The 23,015-nt window shown below is 39.4% G+C and overlaps 1 pseudogene; it reads left to right on the top strand.

Annotated features, from left to right (window-relative positions):
- The first annotated feature begins 1,788 nt into the window (after positions 1-1,788).
- LOC128315380 (DDB1- and CUL4-associated factor 13-like) lies at positions 1,789-13,143 on the top strand (annotated as a pseudogene).
- Positions 13,144-23,015: the final 9,872 nt, after the last annotated feature.

The following is a 23,015-nucleotide window of genomic DNA, read 5'->3' as shown; positions in this document are numbered from 1 at the left end:
GAGAAATTAAAGAAGCCTTAAAAGAATGAAGATGCCATCTTTGTAGATTACATGACTCAATATTGTTACCCTGTCATTTATCTTTGAATTGATGTGTAGTTTCAATATAATACCAATCAAAATCCCAGGAATTTTTGTAGGTTTATATTTGAACAGATTGATATTACATTCATATTGAAATGTCAAGTTTCCAGAATAGACAAAGCAGCATTAAAAACAAAAGAATAAAGTTGGAATACTTTATACTACCTTTTATTAAGAATATAAATTAGCACATTTTGCAAACTTGTATAATGTTATCTAGTACTTTTGTAGTTGGGGAAGAAAACTAGTAAACTTGAAAAAAACCCGCGTATTCTGTGACTCAGTCTTTCCACTTTTAAGAGTATTCCTTATAAATCTGTGTTTATATCCAAAAGAAATAAAATGCAAGAATATTCAAAGCAGTATTTTCACATTTTCCAAAAACCAAAAAGAGGCCTTTTGTAGTAAAATGGATGAACGAATCACCATATCAATAAACCATAGAATGTTATACAGCAGTGAAAATTAATGAGCTAGTTCTATGTGCAACAATATGGCTGAAACTTACAATCTTAATAGTGAATGGAAAATAGCAAGTTACAGAAAATACATGCAAACATAATTGCATTTATATAGCATTCAAAACAGGCAAAACTGAAGCATTTTGCTTGGGGATACATAAACAGGAACTAAAACTAAAGGAAAACAAGGAATTACTTATAATCAGTGTCAAGATAATGTTTACCCCAAAGGAGAGGGAATGGTAAGAGGAGACACAGGTGTGAGTTCTGGAATGTTGATAATACTCTTTCACCTGACTTATATCATATTTCCATGAGTGTTGCTTACAGCTGTTTATTAAACAGCAAAACACACATTTTATACACTTGAATAGATGCATGCATATATTATATTTTTAATAACAGAGTTTAGAAAACAAAAACAAAAAAACCCCACAAGTCTTTGTAAAACCTAGCAAGAGGTGTTTGGGTTCCTTTCCTGAGCCAGGAATTGTGGTTCTAAAGTCTAAGTATTAGTCTCTTATGAGATGTCATAGAGCCTAACAGCAAAGGATTGGGTTGGGGGATAGCATATGCATTTTTAAGCCTATTCCAGCATTACTCACGTGTGAAAAGTTAGCTTTCTGAAAAATCTTCATTCCTGCTTCTTACACTCACCCCTACAATCTAAAAACTAAGGTCTCTAGACTGTGACTCACAAGCGTTAAGAGAAAATGTAGTGCTACTTTGAGCTGGAGGTAAAGACTCATAACTTGAGTGTAACCAGTCATGATGGAACATTTCACCTACTCAGTGGAGCCTGCAGATTGTCCCTTCATGTGAACCGACAGCACCTCAGAGCACTGGATTGGTTCAGCAGTGAAGCAGGGAAAACTGTGTCGAAGTGAAAATAATCTGATACACAAAAATTCTCTAAATCGTTATAATGGTAGAGAAATGTTATGGTTGGTGAAAAAGTAAGTCATTACTGGAGGTAAATGACTGAACTAAAGAAATTTGATTTCCCCTGGATTTTAACTTCATGGGTGGCTGCCTGCAAGAAAACTCAATATATCTTTCAGACTTCTGCCTCTTTGCCAATTTGACTGAAATCAGCGTATAAAATCCAAATGATTTCATTCCACAAGAAACTAGGGAAAATATTGGAAGGGTCTATTTTTAACAAAAATGCAGAATTCCTTGAAGACTATGGTTTCTTTGTCAAATTAGTTAGTGGAATCATAAATATTTCAGTTTCTTGTGCATGCGAAAAGGAATATTTGATCCCCAGCTAAAAGAGGTAAGTTTGAGATAAAGTTTACATAGTGAAACATCACCAGATGATGACATATAAGAGAACTGCGTCTGGTGACTTGAAAAGTGCTAGCTTCTACAATTAGAAAAAGTGATATAAAGGGAAAAACTAAGGGAAGTTTCCAGTATCCATTCTGCTTGTAATTTCAGTTCCAGGCTGGCAAAGTCATGGGTTTGTTGGATCCAGTGAAAAGATTCCTGTCTAGAAAGGATCATGGATCATTGGTGTCTCCATTGGTGCGCTCTGACTCAACATTCTAAAGGCACAGTCAGGATATTAGGTGAGATCTAGGCATGACTCCCTGACCTTTCTTCCAATGGGAAAGCAGTCCACAATTACAGACTGGAAATGAAACGTGTGTAGAACTGCTCAATTAAAGAGTAAGCTCCTTGAGGCCGTGGACCATTCCTTTCTTTCTTTCCACTGTTTCCTAACCAGACTTACACTTTCTAGTACAGTGTTCCTGTGACTTATCCACTCAACAGTTATCAATTTGCTAACAAATAGGCAACTTGCTTATTGTGGGAGAAAGCAACAATATGGGATATAAGGGCTCTTTCCTGCAGTTTTTTTTTTTTTTTTTGAAAGAGAGAGGGTGCAAAATGAGCAAGGGGCAGAGAGAGAGTCCTACGATGGGCAGAGAGGGAGAGAAAGAGAGAGAGAGAAACGGGTCTCAGGCTCATCCCAAGTGGGACCCGAGTTCATCTGATGCAGGGCTCAAACTCATGAACCGTGAGGTCATTGCCTAAGCTGAAGTCAGATGCTTAACTGACTGAACCACCCAGGCTCCCCCTTTTTTCCTGCAGTTATTACATTGCTGACTCTATATAGATGTGAGAAGCTAGTGCTTCCATTTCAAACCATAAAAAAAGATATCTTGCATATGTTAGGCTTTACCTTAATCTAGGCAGGTGATCATGAAAAAATTACTACCAAGACTGCTTTAGTCCCCTATAAATACTGAATGGTTTTCGCATCTTCCTATAACACTTGGCCCAGATTTAAGAGAGCCAAGAAGAAAAACAGCACGTGGGGGGAAATCTGTTAGAGTACTTTTGCTATATCCCAACTTCAGTCGACTTAAATAAGAAAGCCCTTGGGGCGCCTGGGTGGCTCAGTCGGTTAAGCGTCCGACTTCAGCTCAGGTCATGATCTCGCGGTCCGTGCGGTCCGTGAGTTCGAGCCCCGCGTCGGGCTCTGTGCTGACAGCTCAGAGCCTGGAGCCTGTTTCGGATTCTGTGTCTCCCTCTCTCTCTGCCCCTCCCCCATTCATACTCTGTCTTTCTCTGTCTCAAAAATAAATAAACGTTAAAAAAATAAAAAAGCCCTTTACTGGCTTATCTAACTGCAATCTCAGAAATAGAACGGGCCTGGGGATGACCATAAGCTCGTGACTCTGGCTCTGTTTCTCTGCAATTTCCCTGGTTGTGTCCCCTTCTAAGTAATGATTACATCTTTATGCTGCTTCTCTCATCGAGAAAAATGCCTGTAGTGGTTCCTGGCTTCACAACCACATGCCACAATGTCCTGAGGAAGAAAGAAAATGTTCTTATCAAATACTTCCAAGCAAGTGTTTCAAGATCCATCTTGACTGGGTTGCTTGTATTACTTGTTCATCTCTGGACCAGTGATTGTGGATGGAGGGATGGAGTGGATTAATTAACACAAGTCAAGAAGGCTTAGCCCTTAAGTTGGGCGGAGTTAGTTTTCCTCACGATTTCCTAAATGGGTAAGAGCAGAAGCCTGAACCAAAATTTAGATTTAGGTATCTAGGAAAGAAAAACATTATTTTGGTCAGGCAACAACAACAAAAAAGATAGAATAAGAAGGAAAGAAAGAAAGAAAGAAAGAAAGAAAGAAAGAAAGAAAGAAAGAAAGAAAAAGAGAAAGACAGGGAAGGAAGGAAGGAAGGAAGGAAGGAAGGAAGGAAGGAAGGAAGGAAGAAGGAAGGAGGGAAGGAAAGAAAGAGAGGTGCCTGAGTGGCTCAGTTGGTTAAGCATCAGACTTGATTTCCACTAGGGTCGTGGTCTCACAGTTTGTGGGATCAAGCCTGGCACTGGGCTCTGCACCAACAGCGTGGAGCCTGCGTGGGCTTCTCTCTCTCCGTTTCTCTGTGTTCACTCTCAAAATAAATAAATAAACATTAAAAAAACAAAAAAGGAAACCTCATAGCAATAGTTATCCACTTTGGCTACACATTAGAATCACCTGGAGCATTAGCAAATCTTTATGTCCCGACCAAAACGCTGGGCCAAATAAGTCATAATCTCTGAAGAGAAGGGAGAGGGCAGTAGTTCTTAAGCCTCCACAGTAGATTCCAGTGTGACTCCAATGAGACCATTGCATTGCATGGGGAGAGTTTATTATAGGAAGACAGAACTAATATCTGTCAGCTTCTCTCCTCATGTGGGGATTTTGAAGAGAGATGAGTTGGTTTTATTCCCCAAGCTCTGGCAGCTTAAAGCTACCTGAGCTGACAGTTGTATTTCCCCTTACAAAGTGGCTTACATATAGTGGAATTATGCTTCTCTATCCTCACAATGAAAACACAAAGGTTACAACAGCGGCTAAATCCCACGTGGGAAGCACAGAGAAGGCCATTGTAAGCACTGCTTTTCCAGAGTGACAGAAAATAGAGGGGGATTACAGATGGGTTTAAAATACCATTTCCTTCCCACCACCATTAACTGTATTTGTAGAGTGTGCAACCCTGCGTCCAGCATGGTCAGCTGCAACATGGCTTTGTTCTGTTTTGTTCTCTGATTCTCATCACTGTCCTTTCATCCATTCTCTACTCATTTTCTCACTAGCTTTGCTGCTCTGGATTCTGTGGCTTCCCTGCTGAGAATTTAACAGAAGAATCAAGCTCAATTACAATGGAGAGAAACCAAAACCCCCTCAGACTTTCCTGCTTTTCTTTCTTCTTTTGGGGTGGGGAGAGTTGTTAAGTGGGATAAAAAAATGGAAAATAGATTTTTCGCTCTTGTTTGACTTATAAAACTGCGTGAGCTTCTTTTTGGAAAGTCTTCCTTCTCTTTCAATTCATTTTTAAAGCAAGAATACAACAAAAGAACAGAAGTTTGTGACAACGGACACAATTTTCCAGAACGCAAGAGTCACTCAGACAGTAAGTTTTAAAAGGCCCATACTCGGGGCGCCTGGGTGGCGCAGTCGGTTAAGCGTCCGACTTCATCCAGGTCACGATCGCATGGTCCGTGAGTTCGAGCCCTGCGTCAGGCTCTGGGCTGATGGCTCAGAGCCTGGAGCCTGTTTCCGATTCTGTGTCTCCCTCTCTCTCTGCCCCTCCCCCGTTCATGCTCTGTCTCTCTCTGTCCCAAAAATAAATAAACGTTGAAAAAAAAAAATTTTTTTAAATAAATAAATAAATAAAAATAAAAGGCCCATACTAGAACATATTGTCATTAGAGCACTAGGAAAAGAGAAGACCCTCAAAACTTCCAGAGAGTTAAAATGTTAAGTCTCAAGCAAAATATAGGGAATCAATGTGGCAATGGACTTCTCAATAGCAACTTTGGTAGCAGGAGGGTAATGTTCTTCCAAGTACCAGAGTAAACACTTGTCAAAATTATCCGTAAGTGTGAGGTATATCATAAGCCAGTGTGGAAGAACATAGAAAAAGTCAAATAGGGGCATCTGGGTGGCTCAGTTGTTTAAGTGGCTGACTCTTGATTTTGGCTCAGATCATGATCCCAGGGTCATGGGATCAAGCCTCTCATTGGGCTCTGTGCTGAGCATGGAACCTGCTTAAGACTCTCTCTCTCTGTGTCTCTCTATCTCTCTCTCCCCTCTGCCCCCCCCTCATTCATGCTCTCTCCCTCTGTCAAAAAAAGAAAAGAAAGTCAAATAATTAGAAAGCAGAAAGAAGTTTAGTAGGTACAAAAGTTTAGTAAATACACCTTGTTAATGGGTAAGGAAACCAGATCCCAGGAGTTCCAGGAATTTTCAGAAGTTTAAGGGTGTTTAGTGCTTTACCATTACCGAACTCAGCTGCTTCCTACTTATTGCTATGTTCTACTTTTCTGATTATCCAGTTACCTTTTCACTCCTCCTTTTATACCTGTTGATTTTTTAATGTGTTTTTTTCTTATATGAATTTCCTGTCTTGTAAACATGCACTCGTTCAAATTCTTGAGAGATGAAACTTGATTTCTTCTACTTGTCTTTTCATGCCAAGGCACATTGTAGGTTGCTGAATAGCTTGTGGATTGATCAGGCTATGACCCCTTATTGTCAACTGAAGATGGTTGGAGCATGTAATACATTTAAAAATGTGGCAAATATAGGGGCACCTGGGTGGTTCAATCAGTTGAGCATCTGACTTTGGCTCAGGTTATGATCTTGCAATTCATGAGTTTGAGCCCCACATCAGGGTCCATGCTGACAGCTCGGAGACTGGAGCCTGTTTCAGATTCTGTGTCTCCCTCTCTCTGCCCCTCCCCTACTCATGCTCTGTCTGTCTGTCTCTGTCTCTCTCATGCGCACTCTCAAAAATAAATAAACACTAAAAATATTTTTAATGTAGCAAATTTGTCTTGTGTTGCAAGGGCTATGAACAAGGCATTTTTACTTTGAGCAGTGATTCTTCATCAGTATCACCTGAGAGCTTATTAAACATCCAAGTCTACTCACTCAGATACTCTGAGGGTGAGTCTCAGCCATCTGTGTTTTCGCAAGCCCTGTGAGTGATTCTGATAGACACTAGTGTTTGAAAACCACTGCCTTAGCAGGGGCAATTGCAATATTATTGAATATTTAGTTTACGTAAGCTCTCTGTATCTAAGATTTTCCAGTGGCAAGAGGCAATAACATTGCCTCTCTTTCTTTTTTTCCTGAAAATGTAATGGAATTTTGTATATTATCTTTTCTTAGCCATGGTTTGTGTGTGGCTAGAAGGCAGGTTTATAAGTAGATTAACGCACATTCTCTGATAAGACAACACCAATATACACAAAACTTCCAGCATATTCTATAATCATTCGAGGTAGCAATAAAAGTTTCCTTGAATATTCCCAGCTATGAGAAACTCATTCCTTTTGTTTTAGCTTTACTGACTCTCCCAGGCATAGATTCATACTCTTCTCACTAGAGCCATGCAGAATGGATTTAGATTTGACTCTCATTTATTGAGAATCTAGTATATGCCTTGTTATCTCTTTAAGATCTCCCCATTACTCTGTGTATTAGGCATATTTACACCCTTGCTGTGTGTAAGCCCTTAAAACATTCGTAGACTCCCTTAACGCATCTCTTTCCAAACAAAACAACCCCATCGTTGTCAGTTGCTTCTTATATGATATGGTTTTAAAGGCTTTCAAAATTCTGGTTGCTTTCCCCAGATGCTCAGTTCCTCCTATTTCAATATTTAAATACTACACATGTAAGCAATGGTCTGACACATGTAGCATATTACTTCCTTTATTCTGGACACAGTATTCCTATTAGAGAAGCGTAAAATTATCCTCAGTTCCCAGCCATGTAACTGTGGCTCATATAAACTGATGTCATCATAGGTCTCCCCTGACATGATTTTTTTTTAACTGAAGTGTATTTTACATCTGTTCCTATTAAATATCATTTGGGTAGTTTTAGTCATCATTCCAATCTGTCATGATTTCTTTGAACTTTGATTCTATCCTCCTTTCTTTTTTATTAGCTATTCCTCCCATATGTCTATCATCTGCAGAGCTTATAATTGTGCTTTTATGTCTTTGTTCAAGTTGTTGGTAAAAATGTTGGGTAGAAAGATTCCCATAATAATGCACGTAATACTAATATTCTATATTTGCATGGTGCTAAAGCACTCACAAGGCATATTCATATACATGATCTCATTTGATACTATAATCCTGGATTGTAGGAAAAGCAACCTTTTTTGCTTTTCCTCTCATGTCGTGAATAAAGAAATGATGCTAAGAGAACATAAGTCACACCACTACTGGTAGAGAGTTAGTAGTATAACTTAAGTGTTTTAAAAGGGCTTTTGTGTAAGGAGGCAACAGTAATCCAAACTTGGGGGGGAGGCTTGAGGAGTCATGGACAACTAGGAGCCAAAACGAAGGTGAAGATGCTGAGCCTGAGCCTAGACAACTATATCTGCAAAACCACACTGGGCTTGTGAAAAGTTCCAGGAAACTATGATCCTACCTTATATCCTTATGAGGTCCCACAAAAATACTTACAAGTTTCAAATACTACCAAACTGGAACATGTATTTGCAAAACCGTTCCTTGCTTCCCTGGATGGTCACTGAGATAGAGCCAATTGCTGGGAAAGCATCCAAAGAGCCTGGCTACTGTCCTTTCTGGGGTATGCGATGGAAAGGTTAGAATTTGGAACTTGACTAAATGAAGATGTATCCAGGCAACACAAGCACATGAGGGTTTTGTATGAGAAATACTTTTGTGGGACTTCTTTTCTTTTTCTTCTTCTTTTTTTTTTTTTTTTTTTTTTACTGTTGGTGATGACAAAACTGTGAAGCAGTGGAAAATGGATGGATCAGGCTATGGAGAGGAGGAACCATTGCATACAATATTGGGAAAGGCAGAGAAAAAGCAGCCAAAGATTATAACCAGAAAATTGTATGAGAAATTTCAACATCCTCCTCATATAAAACATATTGCTTGTCACTGACATCTACCAAAATCTATCTACAGCCAGATTCAGGAACAGCATGTCATAAAAGAAGCTCCTCAGTGAAAGAAAGGAATTGTCTCAAACACAGCAAGCTTAGATCTGTGTCTCTTGTGTCAGAGAAGAAGAAACACATAGTGCCAGTTGTGAAATAATACTTGGTGTTCCTACCAATCCTGGTGTATAATTATTTGCTACATTTTGATTTATGGACTCTGCAAATAAAAGTACTGGCTCTAGAGTTATAACAAACAGTTCAGTTACATACGCAGATCATTACCCTGAAAAATTATCTCGAAAGGTGGCCTGGTTGGTAAGACTATCTAACATTTTATCCTTGATCTGCTTTCTTGTTTCATTGAAGAAGACAGCATTTGCAAACGAACTTATTTTTTACTGTTAGAAATTGCAGATGTCCTCCAACTCTGATCCATTAATTTAGATATACTATACATTTGAATTTACATGTAAGACCAAACATCTCTTTTGTTACCTTTAATATTACTTTGGATAATTATTGCAATGATTCTTCTTGTGATTACACATAACATGTGAAAGAATTATGTCAGAACCTTTCTCAATTCAGTTAATTTTCTGTGCTTTATTTGTATTTGACTTTTTGGGACTTTAAAAGATGATCAGCCTGCATCTGTATAACTTTTATAAATAATTATAATTTATGGTCAAGTCAATATAATAAAACACCCTTTTTCTTAGCAAAAAAAAAAAAAAGAGGCTTTTGTTCTAACCAGCTATGAATTTGAATCCCTCTAATTATATTACCATTAAGTCTTTATTCATGCATCTATAATTAGTTTCATGAAGCAGGAAGAACTAACTCATTTTTCTGGAAGAAATAGAGTTAAAACAGGTGGGACACACCAAAGAGGAAAGCCCCTGTGCCAGCAGAAGTGATGGTGGAGGTAAATGGAAGCCAGATCGCCTCTGACTCTCCTGATGCAGCACAAGCAAGATGGGTCTGGAGAAGGGAAGTCAGGAAAGCTGACGAGGAGTCTGCTTCAGGGTGGGCAAAGAGACATGGTGGGTATCTCCTCCAGTGAAATATCAGCTGCCATATATTCCTTGCTTGGAAGCTTCATCTGGAGATCTAAGAATGTATCTGACAAGGATTCTTGCTCATTGAAGAAGTCATAGCTGCCCATAAACATAACAGACTGGGTCACATCCCCTCTGATGGGAGCCCTGACTTAGCCCGTTCCCAATCTTCTGAATCATCATTCTGATGCACGACAGTGAGGAGCACGTGTGCTTTAGCTACGCACAGCATAGCCACCTGCTTTCAAAAAATACGAATGGGGACAGGAAAGGGCCTGGGTATTGAAACATAATCCCATCCTTGCCAGCTTAAAATCATGGTGATAACCAAGGTACTGGAGAGACTAAGTGTGTGTTGGGTGAAAGTATAAAATATTATGAATATTTGACTCTTTTTGACCCATGGGAATTTCGTATGGTTCACCCAATAACTTCTAGTTATATTGTGAAAAGTTTTAAAAGGACCTGAATGCGGAATTCTACCTGAAGTGTTCAATATAGCTTTCTTCCTCTTAAAGGTCTTTTGAAAAAGAAATAATTTTAGCATGATTTTATTATTTCAGATGAACAATGTATTTGTTCACAAATAGGTTACCAAATCTATCAGATCACTAATTAGTGGGAAAATATCAAAGTAAATCCAAACAAACAAATATATATTGAGGATTTTCTATGTTCTGGGCATTATAGTAGGTGCTAGGGATAGAGAGGTGAGGAATATAAAATTCTTAACTCCAGGAGTTCCTAACCAAATTGAGGGGTCAGACAAAAACAAATTATAATATAATAAAATTATTTCAAGATGAAAATATGGAAATAGAGAGGACACTTTGCTGAGCCAGTAAGGGTAATAGAGAAAAGATAAGATGGCAACTGATCTGAGTTTCAAGGATAGAATGAGTTAGCCAGATAGACAAGAGGGATGAAAGACATTCCAGACCAGAAGAGTAATTTTACAAAGGCCAGAGGTATGGGGAAGGGGGACTGTTGGAAGAGGATGGAAAATTAAACAGAGACACACAATTTAGAAAAGTTTTCTTTTACTAATGATATTACCTACTTGTAATGTTAATTCACTGTGTCCTAATGAAAATTTTAAAGATCTTTAATTTTTTAAGAGGAAACATCAACACTTCAATTATTTCCTTTTGATTTTTTTGCATATAATTTGTCTTTTAGATTTAAGAAACTAAGATGGTAAATTAAGGAAAAAGAAAAGGAAAGTTGTGCCTTGATTGAGTTATCTAACTTTATTTGCATATCTATGTACATTTTAAAATAGAGCACAATATCAAAACAAACAATAATATCCCTGCCATATTATTCAGAGGTATGATTACACAATTTAAAACTCAATTTTATTGTGCATACATGACGACTGGTTTTTGATTGCTCAGGTTTTTTTTTCCCCAAACTCATAACAATTTCATTCTTCATCTTAAAGTTCTAAGGTTCAACTATATTTGAATTATCCATAAAAGAAATCATAAGTATTTTCTCTGTATGAAAATTTCCCCCACACTTCATAACCTGAAAATGACTAAAGCAATTTGTGCACCAAAAATGGAGGGGGGGACCTCTTTGTTCTCAGACAAGGGCAAAGGAGTTTGAGAATCAAAGGATAATTTCTTGAAAGAGAAGGTTGCACAGGTCAAAACAGAAGGTGATACTGAATGTTGTTTTGAAATGTTAACAATAGCATCCCTTCCTACTTGCCTTTCTGGTTACATGGTCTGAAATAAAACTGTCAGAGGCTAGCATCCCAGGGTCTCTCTGCAGACCCTCTTTAAGAGCCATAAAGACCCAGTGTTCTCCATCGACTCGCTTCTTCTTTAGAGTGAGAGAAACACACACGATGAAAGGAAGGTTAAAATCTAAGGCAGACAACAAGGAGGCAGCTGAAAGGGCTTGTTCACCCTGCAGTGTAATGTAAGATGTTGGTTCTGAGGTGGAAGTTATACTTTATCAGAGACCTCTGGTTGCCTAGAAGTTTGCAATCAAAGAGGAGTCGGAGTCTGATGTGGTTGCGAGTAAGTGGTGGTACCTCTGTTGCATCACTCCCCTGTGGTACAAGGCCGTACACAGGCGTATGTATTCAATTGGGAATCCCTGGGAAGTCCCCCAGCAGAAGGCTTCCAGTTGTGTTCTGTAGAGGCAGTCAAGTCCAAAGGGACCCAGGGTTCCTACTGTAAAGACAGTGTGACTGAGACTTGTGGCCTTTTATTGCCACTTCTGTTGTGTCTTTGCCAGACAGCACCTGGCAAGCCATGTCAGCATACACAGAGTGTTTAACCAAAACACTATGTTGGAACAAAGGTGACTCCTTAAAAGGAAACCTCAGGTGTTACCTTGGTGACTCAATGATGTGTTGGCACAGTGGGCTGTTGGCACAGGAGGGCTCAGTGGGCTTAGGCCAGACTTCTGGTCCTGGTCTCCTCTCTGCTACTGACCTTGGGTGGACTCCTTCCACTGTGTTACCAGGTTCCCACTCATAAAGGGAGGGTTCCACATCAGACAGTCTCCAGGGGCCCTTGTGGCTCAAACTTCCATCTGTCCTATATTACCGTTCTCCTGGGTTTCCTCGGACCTAAGCACTTTTCACTCGAGCCAAGGTGCTCAACATCATCTGTTTTGCCAACCCAGGCAACTGTGATATCAGCTTCCATTTTCAGGATCTTTTATTCTCCCCATTTTATACATTAGAAAATAGATGCTCAGAGCAGTTGACTAACTGACCCACAGTCACACAGCTCTAAGTGAAGAGCCACGATTCAACCACAGGCTTTGATTCAACTTTAGAGCCCACATTCTTAATTATCACACACTGTGGCATGTTCCCAGGTGACTGCCTGGTGACTGTTTGCAATCAACATGATTGTCTTTGGTGCCTTAAATTGTTCTCCAAACTTTGGTAGGAAAAACACTCATTCTACTGAATGTTGATGGTTTTTCCTTGAAAAGGGGTTTCGTGATCAAATGAGTTTGACATTGAGTAAAACAAATAGTTCCTTTTTAACTGCCAAAAAAAAAAAAGCCCATAAAACAAAAAAAAAGCCTTTGAGGAAACCTCAAAGCCTAAACTGTTTATGAAATAGATTTGGTTAAAGGTCTGTAGACCTCCTAATCATAATATATGAAACAGTCTTATCTAGAAAAGGGGCCTGGATTTAAATGGGACCTTGCTTATGTATTAATAACTGTGTATGTATTGAAAACCAGTTAACACATCTGGAAACGGGAGCTTGTGGTAAGAAAATGTAGCTAGCATTAGGAAGATATGGACACACTGTACTTTAGATACGATGTACTGAAATATTAATAGACTCAAAACTAAGGTCGTAATAGATATCACAGTGAAGATGAATACAAGGACAGAAGAGGACCTGGTGAAGAAGAACCAGAGCTCATACATAGAATCACTGGTTCAAAGCTCGACATGACCTGGTGGGGAGAATTGCTACAGATTCAGCGTTAAGTACAGGGTCTAAGGCAATGAAACAGTACTTGAATAAGGTGGCTTATATTTTATAAGTTTGACAGCTTATTGCTGGTAAGCGGATGGAACTAAATTAAATGGGAGCAGCTTTTCTTAAGTGAGAAACTCCTCTGTCTCATCACCCTTTGCTTACTTTTTGAATGGAGCCATTGAATGAAGAAGGCTAACACTTATCATAGATGAGGTCACAGTGCTGAGCAAAACTGAATAGTGACTCCCTGTCCACCAGGGGCCTCGATGCAAGAGTAAGAATAGTCAAACGCCAAAGGGACACCAAAGAACGCCCTTTACCTAGATCCCCCTTTTGGTAACAATATGCTGCATTTGCTCTATCTCTGAAGGTATTTTGTGTAGAAGAAAATTCAGATGTCACTGGATGCTTGAATGACTTCACTAAAAATCCAAGAGATGCTGCTGTGCCCATTCCCATTTCTTCACTTCCTTACTTTACCCCAAACCCAGGGCAGCCTTCTTTCTCCCTGCTGCACTGACAAGCTCTTTCCTCTCTGGCCACATAATGGAAACTGCCCTCTCGTGAGTCAGCATCCCACCTTTATCCAAGGTTATTTCCTGAGTTTGTCTCCCTCTTTTCAGGCCCACTGTCCCATTATTGAGCTCTCTGCAATCTGAGTCCTGCTTCCACATTGTCTGCCTCTTTAGTGCCTTTTTCTTTCTCTCAGATCTCCACATGCTTGCTCAGTGTTCACCCCCAGCCCCCACAAACCTCTCTCCACCAGCTGCCCCTCCCATCTGGAAGCAGTCCTCCCCCAGTCGCATTAGTATTAAAAAATATCCTCATTCAGTCCACACTCCTGACCGAGTGCTGCATCGTGTTTTCTCCCACTGGAAGCTGCACATCTGCATTTTCTCATACCCAACCTTGGCCCAGATGGGGTCACCCTTCAATTCCCAATATTTTTAGAGAAAGGGAGGATTTCACTACAGTTATTAATCTGATATTCATGGCTTTTCAGCTGAAAATGTGGCTTTCTGTTGTCAAGGAGAAAAAGTATTGCTCAGTATTCTGGAAGCCAATAGCCTCCTCTTTCCTTCTCTGTGTTGAAATGTCAGGTGGAGTGTGAATTTTGACGAACGTGGCTGAAAGGAAGTAATGCACTGGGAAAGAGGGAACTGGATGCAGTTTGGATTAGACTTTAACGAAAGCTACTAGCATCTTCACCATTTAAAATTCTTGGGGGATTGTTGGCCTCAGAGTACAAGTAACTTTCTTTTCCAGGACATATTTAAGAGGTTACTTTTCTCCTTTCATCCTCGATACCTAAATGGTGCAGTGAGAATATGACGTGCTGTGAGATGTCCATTAAGTTGTTGTCTATTCATCTGCTAGAATAGCTCTTTAAATTTAGGTTCTGATGGCCATCAGTTTACTTGCCTGCAAAATGGGGCCATTGAATCTGATTATTTCAGAGGTTTAATTCATTCATAAATGTGTGCATAACCATCCTGAGGCATGTTGGAGGATAGAGTCAGGAACTCTTTCTTGGAAGAGGAAATTGTCAAAATGAGATGAGGAGTATTTAACAGTCCTTGTGTCTACCTGGAATTATCCTACTGTAACAAAAAGAAGGCAAGTTATTACTTGCCACCCAAAATGATGCTGGGTGCTTCTGCCTTCTAAAGGAAATGGGATAAAATTATCTCTGTACTGTTCCTTTCCTCTCATGGAGATTGGTTGAGATGACAAGAGAGTAAGGAAATCTCAAAGTTTCTTCCAGTTCGTTTGTGTTTCTTTGCGGGGGGCCTGGAAGAATCTGTCGCTTGGCACTGTCCCCTAGTGAATCTTTGGGCATGCAATAGCAGGATCTGAGCCGGAGAGGTGGCGGAAAGCTGGGTTGCTGTGCGGACTAAAGTGAAAGAAGGTGTCCCTTCTGGGAGGCTGCAGGAAGAACCCCCAGAAGATAGCGAAGCACGGAAATGTTAGACAGCTAGGTGGCAGACTAAAGTGGAAACCTTCACATCGGCACTTGAGGAAAAGTCTGCTCCATGAAAATGCTTTAAGTGAGGAGGTTTCAGTGAAAAGAAAAACCCTGCTAGAGGAAGTGAGACCTGAATAAGATCGTAGTTCTCAGGAAGATAGGACTCAAAACTGGAAGGAGTTATTTGCAAACATGTGTAACGTGAGTTTTGGAAATTTGGGATAGTGGGTCAAGAAACATAAAGAACATTTCTTATTTACCTAATTGTCTCTGGTTTCTAAAACTTACCACCCACGGGGCACACCTTACACATATGTTTTGTTGTTAGGCCTGAAAGTTGTAGGAACCCCTGCATATGTGACGATGTTTGCATTTTAAATGTGTCCTAATCAACTGCAAGAGCTTCCCACTCCAGTTTGTAAATTATGAAGACTAACTCAACATAATCCATGTAATATAGCACATTACAAAGGGAGACATTTAAATGTCATGACTTGTATCTGTAATGTAGACTTAGTCCCGTTTTACCGTCTTACTTTTTTCTAGCCATAAAGTTGGAGTCATTATAAATGTTCCAATCTAGCAGCACACCCTCATTTTTCTTTCCTTTTGAAACTTGGGAGCTGTTTCAAGTAAGAATCAATACTAGATGGGACTGTTGAATTACTTGATATCATAGCTTTTGAATGTAACACTTTTATTGAAAACATATTCACAATGCTTTAGTACAGTACCTAGCACATAGTAATTGTGCAATAAGTATCAGGTATTGCCAATATTATTATCTTTGGACTTGTTACTGGATACCAAGGATGATCCTTTTTACAACTATTATCTTATTAGAACCAAACAGCACTTAATAGTGAATACTGTTATTCTTGTTTCATAGAAAGGGAGCCTGAGGTTCCATAACCCAAGTATTACTTACTTTCCTATATTTTAATAAGGAGAAAATGGCAAAGTGACTATTTAAGCCCTAAGCACCTGTTCCTTCCATGATACACATTTTTTTCAAAACTCAGGCTGCCTTTACTATAGGTGACATGATTATAGGTGGTACACAGAAAAACATTAAAAACAGTCAATAGGTTTAATTAATTTTAACATATCTAAGAACGATATTGATGACCAGTAATAATAGATTTGGCAGTATAGCAGTGATTAGAAAAATAGTCTTAAAATGTTTTTATCAGTGTAAAAATGCATGTTAAACTTAAAAAGATGTATTCATAATAATACACCTCTGGAAAAAGTCACAAAAGAGGTATGTTTGAATGGCTGAAATTCCAGTGAATCACACTTCCTGGACTTGTCAAACTTCTCTCTTCAGGAGCTCACTGATGGCTTAGGGACTGGAACAATCCACCTACATACTCACACAACACATCTTATCTTAAAATATCACTAAAAATTTTGTCTAAGTTGCTACTGTAAAGAAAATATAATTTTAAAAGCAAGAAAAAGTTTCTTATATGCTTAACATTACCACTCTCTCTTTCCCCTCACTAGCTACTTCTTACACTCTTTGCTCAGCTACTGCCTCACTGTGATGGCTCCAGGCATCTGAGCAAGGTGGTTGTTTGAACACCTTAGGGACTTGATCCACTCCAAAAGTTAAATTTTATTTAGGCCATCACTCTCCAGGAGGAACATCATGCCACAGTAGCATAGGTAAATACTTCCCCTGCCTTTATTTGTTTTCCCGCCTGTAGAAGGCACCTAGAGATCCCTACCTCCTGGCATTCATGGACTTCCCTTTCATGCAGGCTGGGCCCGGTGATTTGTTCTTATGGATGGAATCTGATTAAAGTGATAAGATGTCACTTCCATGATTAGATTACAAAAGATGTCCATCTTGCTGGACTCTCTCCCCTTTGACTTCTCCATTTGTACTCTGATGAAGCAAGCTGCCATGTTGGAGAGGTCCACGTGACAAGCAATTGAGGCCAGCCTCTAGGCAAAAGCCTTCAAGGAACTGGGGCCATCAGTCCAACACCCATGGTGAATGGTAGCCTGCCAGTAATCATAATAGTGATCCTGGGTGGATTCTTCTAGATATAATAGGCAGAGCCTGCACCTGGATTGCAGCCCATGGGAGGCCCTGAAGGAAAAGACCCAGCTGAACTGTGCCTGGATTCCTGACCTACAGAAACTTTGAGAAAATAACTGTCGTCATTTCAAGCTACAGAGCTTGGGAGTAGCAATAGATAACTAACATACTGCCTTACTAAATTAGATTTTATAAAGGTCACATTGTGGACCTTCTCTGTACCCATGGCTGTATGTTACTTAGGGAGAATTTGTCATCAAATACATTTTACTGACCTTTAACTCCCTGCAAGATATTCCTCATCTCTAACCCCACCTCCAGTTATTTCTGGTGGAGAAATATCTGGTGGATATTTCTGGTGTGTTTTTTCTTTCACATTTTCTTATGAATAAGTCCTATTAGCTACAGTGGGGTTTCTGTCTTTTCCTCCTATCTGTCCCAAGCCATCTGCTGCTGAGCTCTCTGTTACTTATAAAGCTGGGGAAGAATTTATCAGCCCTGCGTCCAGTAGGGAACAATTCAGCTGCCGCACTCCAGGAATTTCTATCCTCTCTGGGCAATGATATAGAGATTCTAGAGCCTTCTGATGTGTCAGGGCAGTACGGGAAAGGCTCTGGAGTCGATCAGCTGAAACAGTTCCAGTTTCTTGGCAGAAGAAGGAAGAAACCCTATTTCTCCATTGTTTACTTTAAGCTTTTCTTCTTTTATTATATGAACATTTAAAGCTATAAATATTCTTTTGTAAATGTTTATTTATTTTTGAAGGAGAGAGAGACAGAGCATGAGTGAGAGAGGGGCAGGGAGAGAAGGAAACACAGAATCTGAAGCTGACTCCAGGCTCTGAGTTGTCAGCACAGAGCCTGACGTGGGGCTCGAACTCACAAGCCGACCTGAGCCGAAGTCAGACGCTTAACCATCTGAGACACCCAGGCTCCCCAAAGCTATAAATATTCTTTTAAGACATATCAAAAGACATATCAAAAATTTTGAGGAGCTTTTTTCCTCTTTTTAGCTTCAGTTTCCTTTTTCTTTGTGATTCAGTTTAGTTTCTGTTACTATGTCTTCAAGTTCACTGTTTTCCTTATGCTGTGTCTAATTTCATGTTTAAGCCTATTTAGCGAATTTTTAATTTCAGGTATGGTGTTGTTTTAGCTTTGGGAAATTACTGATTTCCATATATCTTCCATTTCCATTTCTCTCTTCATTATGTTCATGTTTTCTTGCAAATCCTTGAACATATTTGTAATAGCTTTCTGAAAGTTCTTTATTAATCCCAACACCTCTATTTTTTTCTGACTCTCTCCACTGACTGATTTTCTTCTGATTTATGGGTACATTTTATTTCTTCTTTCATACTAGTAATTTTTGAAAGCCTACTAGCTAATATAGAAATTAAATTGCCAAGTTTCTGGATTCTGGTGACTTCTTTTAAAGAATGTTGGCATTTGTTTAGGCAGGCAGTTAAAATTATTTGCAAATCAACTTGATCATTTTAAAGCTTACTTTAAGCTTAAGCCTTGTTTATTAGCTTAGACCTAGAGTATCCTTTAAGGCATATCTACCTCTACTATGAAAGCAGGACATTCTGCTATCTCTACTGAATGCTCCAACAAGGACTCTCTCTGCTTGTTTGGAAATCAAATGTGTCCCAAACAGGTGTAATCTTTGGGAATTATTTAGATTATAACCCTTCAGTAGCTGTTCTTTTCTAGTGATTGTTCTTTGCCCAGTCATAGGAAGACCCTTTTATTTTTTTTTTAAGTAAAAAATATTTTTAATGTTTATTTTTGAGAGAGGGAGATCTTGAGCAGGAGAAGGGCAGAGAGGGATACACAGAATCCAAAGCAGGTTCCAGGGTCCAGGCTGTCAGCACAGAGCCTGATGCAGGGCTCTCATGAATCATGAGATCATAACCTGAGCTGAAGTCAGATGCTCACCCTATTGAGTCACCCAGGTGCCCCAAGACTCTTTTAAAGTTATTGACTACTAAGTCCAACACCTCTGGTTTTTTCTGACTCTATCTTCACTGACTGATTTTATTCTGATTATGGGTACAATTTCTTGCTTCTTTCATCATTAATTGAGATCCTTCCCTTCAGGGTATGAAATGATTCTAAGGGTCTTACTCAAAATATACCTTTTAGGGAGGTAGCTCTGATTTGGGGGATATATATGTTTTTCATTTTCTAAGCCTGATCATGGTATCGGAAGAGAAGTGGCCCTGTGGCTTTTGTGTCACATTAGGACAGAAGGATCTCTGTCAAGTGTGGTTTTGGTGCCTTGGTTTAAACTGCTTGGTGCTAGCACAGAATCATTCACATTTACCTAGTAGTTTAAAGCCTTTTTTCTGGCATGGTTTAGAAGGGCAAATTGCTCTTTTCCATTCATACTTCCATTAACTTATACTTTTCTCCATTAGTAGAAAATTTTGTAGGAAAACAAGTAAACATGACCATGTAAATGGATAGAAACTGACTTATAGAAAGATCCATGTACGGGCGCCTGGGTGGCTCAGTCGATTAAGCATCTGACTCTTAGTTTTGGCTCAGGTGATAACCTCACAATTCTTGAGTTTTAGCCCTATGTTGGGCTCTGTACTGGCACGTTGAAGCCTGGTTGGGATTCTCTGTCTCCCTCTTGCTCTGCCCCTCCCCTGCTCGCTCTCTATCTCTCTCTCTCAAAATAAATAAATAAACTTTATTATTTTTTTTCACATTTTTAAAATTTTTTATTTTTGAGACAGAGACAGAGCATAAGTGGGGGAGGGGCAGAGAGAGGGAGACACAGAATCCAAAGGCAGGCTCCAGGCTCTGAGCCATCAGCACAGAGCCCGATGCGTAGCTCAAACTCGTCAACCTCGACATCATGACCTGAACTAAAGTCGGATGCTCAACTGACTGAGCCACCCTGGCGCCCCAAATAAATAAACTTAAAAAAAAAGAAAGATAAGACACAGAACAGATGAACATAAGGGAAGGGAAGTAAAAATAATATAAAAACAAGGAGGGGACAAAACATAAGAGACTCTTAAATATGGAGAACAGAGGGTTACTGGAGGGGTTATGGGAGGGGGGATGGGCTAAATGGGTAAGGGGCATTAAGGACTCTACTCCTGAAATCATTGTTGCACTATATGCTAACTAATTTGGATGTAAATTAAGAAAAAATAAATTAAATTGAAAAATTCAACTTAAAAAAATAAAAGGAAATGTCCATGTAAAGGGAGACATGCAAATATGTTAGCATGCTTCAATCTGCCAAGCACAGTGGTCTCAGAGGTAGGGGTCAATAAATAATACTCCCCCTTTTCCACCCAAGTTCAAAAACATTGAGAGATGAAATAGGATTCAGGTATGTGGATTAAAAAAAAAACATATCGCCTTTATTGCTTATACATTACTAGGATGATATGGGTAAGTGGGAAAGCATACTGGACTTACAAGTACTTTTGCTTCCCCTACTCCTGGTCCAGTCCTGGCATCCAAGGGGAACGTGAATCCATAGGCGAGTCGCCATTACCCAAATTTCTGCTTCAAGAAATTAACGCCTGCCTTCTCCTTGCTACAAAGAGATGTATTGAAGATTTATGTTGATAAGAAGGATTGAACTCTTTTGAGCTAGCTGCCACCAATAGAAATGTTTATTACATCCAGTTTATATGTAGAATAAGGAGAATAGACTGATTGTGTGATTTGTTCAAGGTTATAGTTATCAAAACAAGAAAGAAGGGATGAGTGCACAGAAACTGTCTCCCAACCAAACAGGGGTTCTCACTTTTTTAAAAAGAAGTCTTTAAAAAAAATCCCATATAAAGAAATTGTGGTTTATGTACACAATGGACTACTACTACATGGCAATGAGAAAGAATGAAATATGGCCTTTTGTAGCAACGTGGATGGAACTGAAGAGTGTTATGCTAAGTGAAATAAGCCATACAGAAAGACAGATACCATATGTTTTCACTCTTATGTGGATCCTGAGAAACTTAACAGAAACCCATGGGAGAGGGGAAGGAAAAAAAAAAAAAAGAGGTTAGAGTGGGAAAGAGCCAGAGCATAAGAGACTCTTAAAAACTGAGAACAAACTGAGGGTTGATGGGGGGTGGGAGGGAGGGGGGGGGTGGGTGATGGGTATTGAGGAGGGCATCTTTTGCGATGAGCACTGGGTGTTGTATGGAAACCAATTTGACAATAAATTTCAAAAAAAAATCCCATCTTGTGTGGAGGATTTCTGTTTTTGTTTGTTTGGTTTAAGATTAGCAGTACACCTGGAACATTCTCTTCATTTCTGTCTGCCATTGCACATAATTTTACTTCCCATAAAGTCCTATTCTAAATTCCTACTTCCCAGATTAATCTCACCTCCTCACATTCTGAAGAGAGAATGTTGTGAAAGAAAGAACAAGGGCTCAGAGCCCCAGTGTGGCCATGGTAGTGACAAACTCTAAGTCCCAGTTTCTTCATCAAGATAGGGATAGTAAAAACTTAGTCTTTTATTTGAAAGAGCTATAGCAAGTGAGATAAGGCAAGAGAGGTATTTGTAAATTGGAAAAGACTAATTCTAGTTATTATTTTTATTATCCTTCCTTTGCTTTGTAGATTTTGCCTGGCCTTAATATAATACTCTGCACTATATTAATATGTCTATTTGAAAATTACTTTCTAAGCCTTCCCAAGCCCTTTTTGTGACTTATAAATTCTCCAAGGACAGGACAATCTCTTCTGTTTCTTTTATATCCAGCGCCTCCTGCTTTCACATTGGTGCACTGTCAATCGATATCATCTTGAACATAAAGTTCCGTGAGAAGCAAGTGATGAAAAATGACTTTGGATCATCCACAGACTATGACACCAGCAATATAGACCGTATGCTTCTGTCAGAAGAATGAGAGAAGGAACTGGATGATAGGGTTGTAAACTACAGCAGCCTTGACATGAAGCACAGAGCAAATAGTTATTAGCATTAGCAACAGACTTTGGGGGGTAGAAGGTAAGAGAGGTAAAAAAAATTACTGCCTTATGGATAAAAGTAGTGTTCCCTTATTAAATCAAAGCATGTGAAATTCATGGCTTAGCAAGTAGAGACCTGAGGCCCCCTTGGGAGCCCCCATATCTCTTTTCTATGAGGTTTATCTTTCTCTTGGGCACTTTACTAGGAATCCATTGCCAGTGGTTCTTCCCTAAGGACACTGCTCTCTCCCTCAAAAGCTGAGGCCCAAATGCAAACACAATCCCTTTAGTACAGTTAAAAATAGTGGGAAATGTCAAAAAGTTTCCTAAAAGCAACAAAAGACAAATGAAAAAAAAATGCAAGAAATCTCAAACCAGTACATTTTACAAAGCATAGGTTCATAGCCTGTGAGAAATACCAGCTTGTTTCAAGGTTCACAGCTTGGTCCAGTGCTAAACAAATACTTCTACTTCTTCCATCAAGAGCTGCTACAACTTTAAAAGCATCTTACCCTGTTTTCCTGCTTCCAGAATACCTATCTAACGAAATATGGGGTTGCCATCATACCTCCCTGTTTGTCTCTGCTACTCGGTTGCAAACCGTGGGATAAAGACTAAAGGAGAAGGTTCTGCCTCCCCACTTACCCCCAGGACCCTTTTACTTAGCTTTTAATTTCATGAAAGCAAAATTCTACCCTGACCATTGCCATAGTTTACGATGGAAATTCCACACATTTTACAAGTAAGAAATGGTTTGCTCTTTTTCATAAGGGTGTCCCATTTTTGCAGTAAAACTTATTGTCATGCCACATGAATTATGCACATGAAAAATAAGAGCTCCTTTCTTTATACTGGAAAAAACTGATTCTTAGCTTTTGAAGATTTCTACATTAGTTTTCAGGAAACCCATGGATTTGAGGGCTTGGGTATCCATGTTTTCAATTTCAATTCCTAAAGCCCCCAATAAGCTAATTACTAGTTATTGCTTGATTGTTGCTCTAACTGGGACCTGCCCATGTGGAATTGCTGGTATATTA

Source organism: Acinonyx jubatus, chromosome C2 (assembly GCF_027475565.1).
Source record: "Acinonyx jubatus isolate Ajub_Pintada_27869175 chromosome C2, VMU_Ajub_asm_v1.0, whole genome shotgun sequence".
Lineage (NCBI taxonomy): Eukaryota > Metazoa > Chordata > Mammalia > Carnivora > Felidae > Acinonyx > Acinonyx jubatus.
The sequence above is the reverse complement of the archived record's forward strand: the minus strand, read 5'-3'. Positions and strand labels throughout refer to the sequence as shown.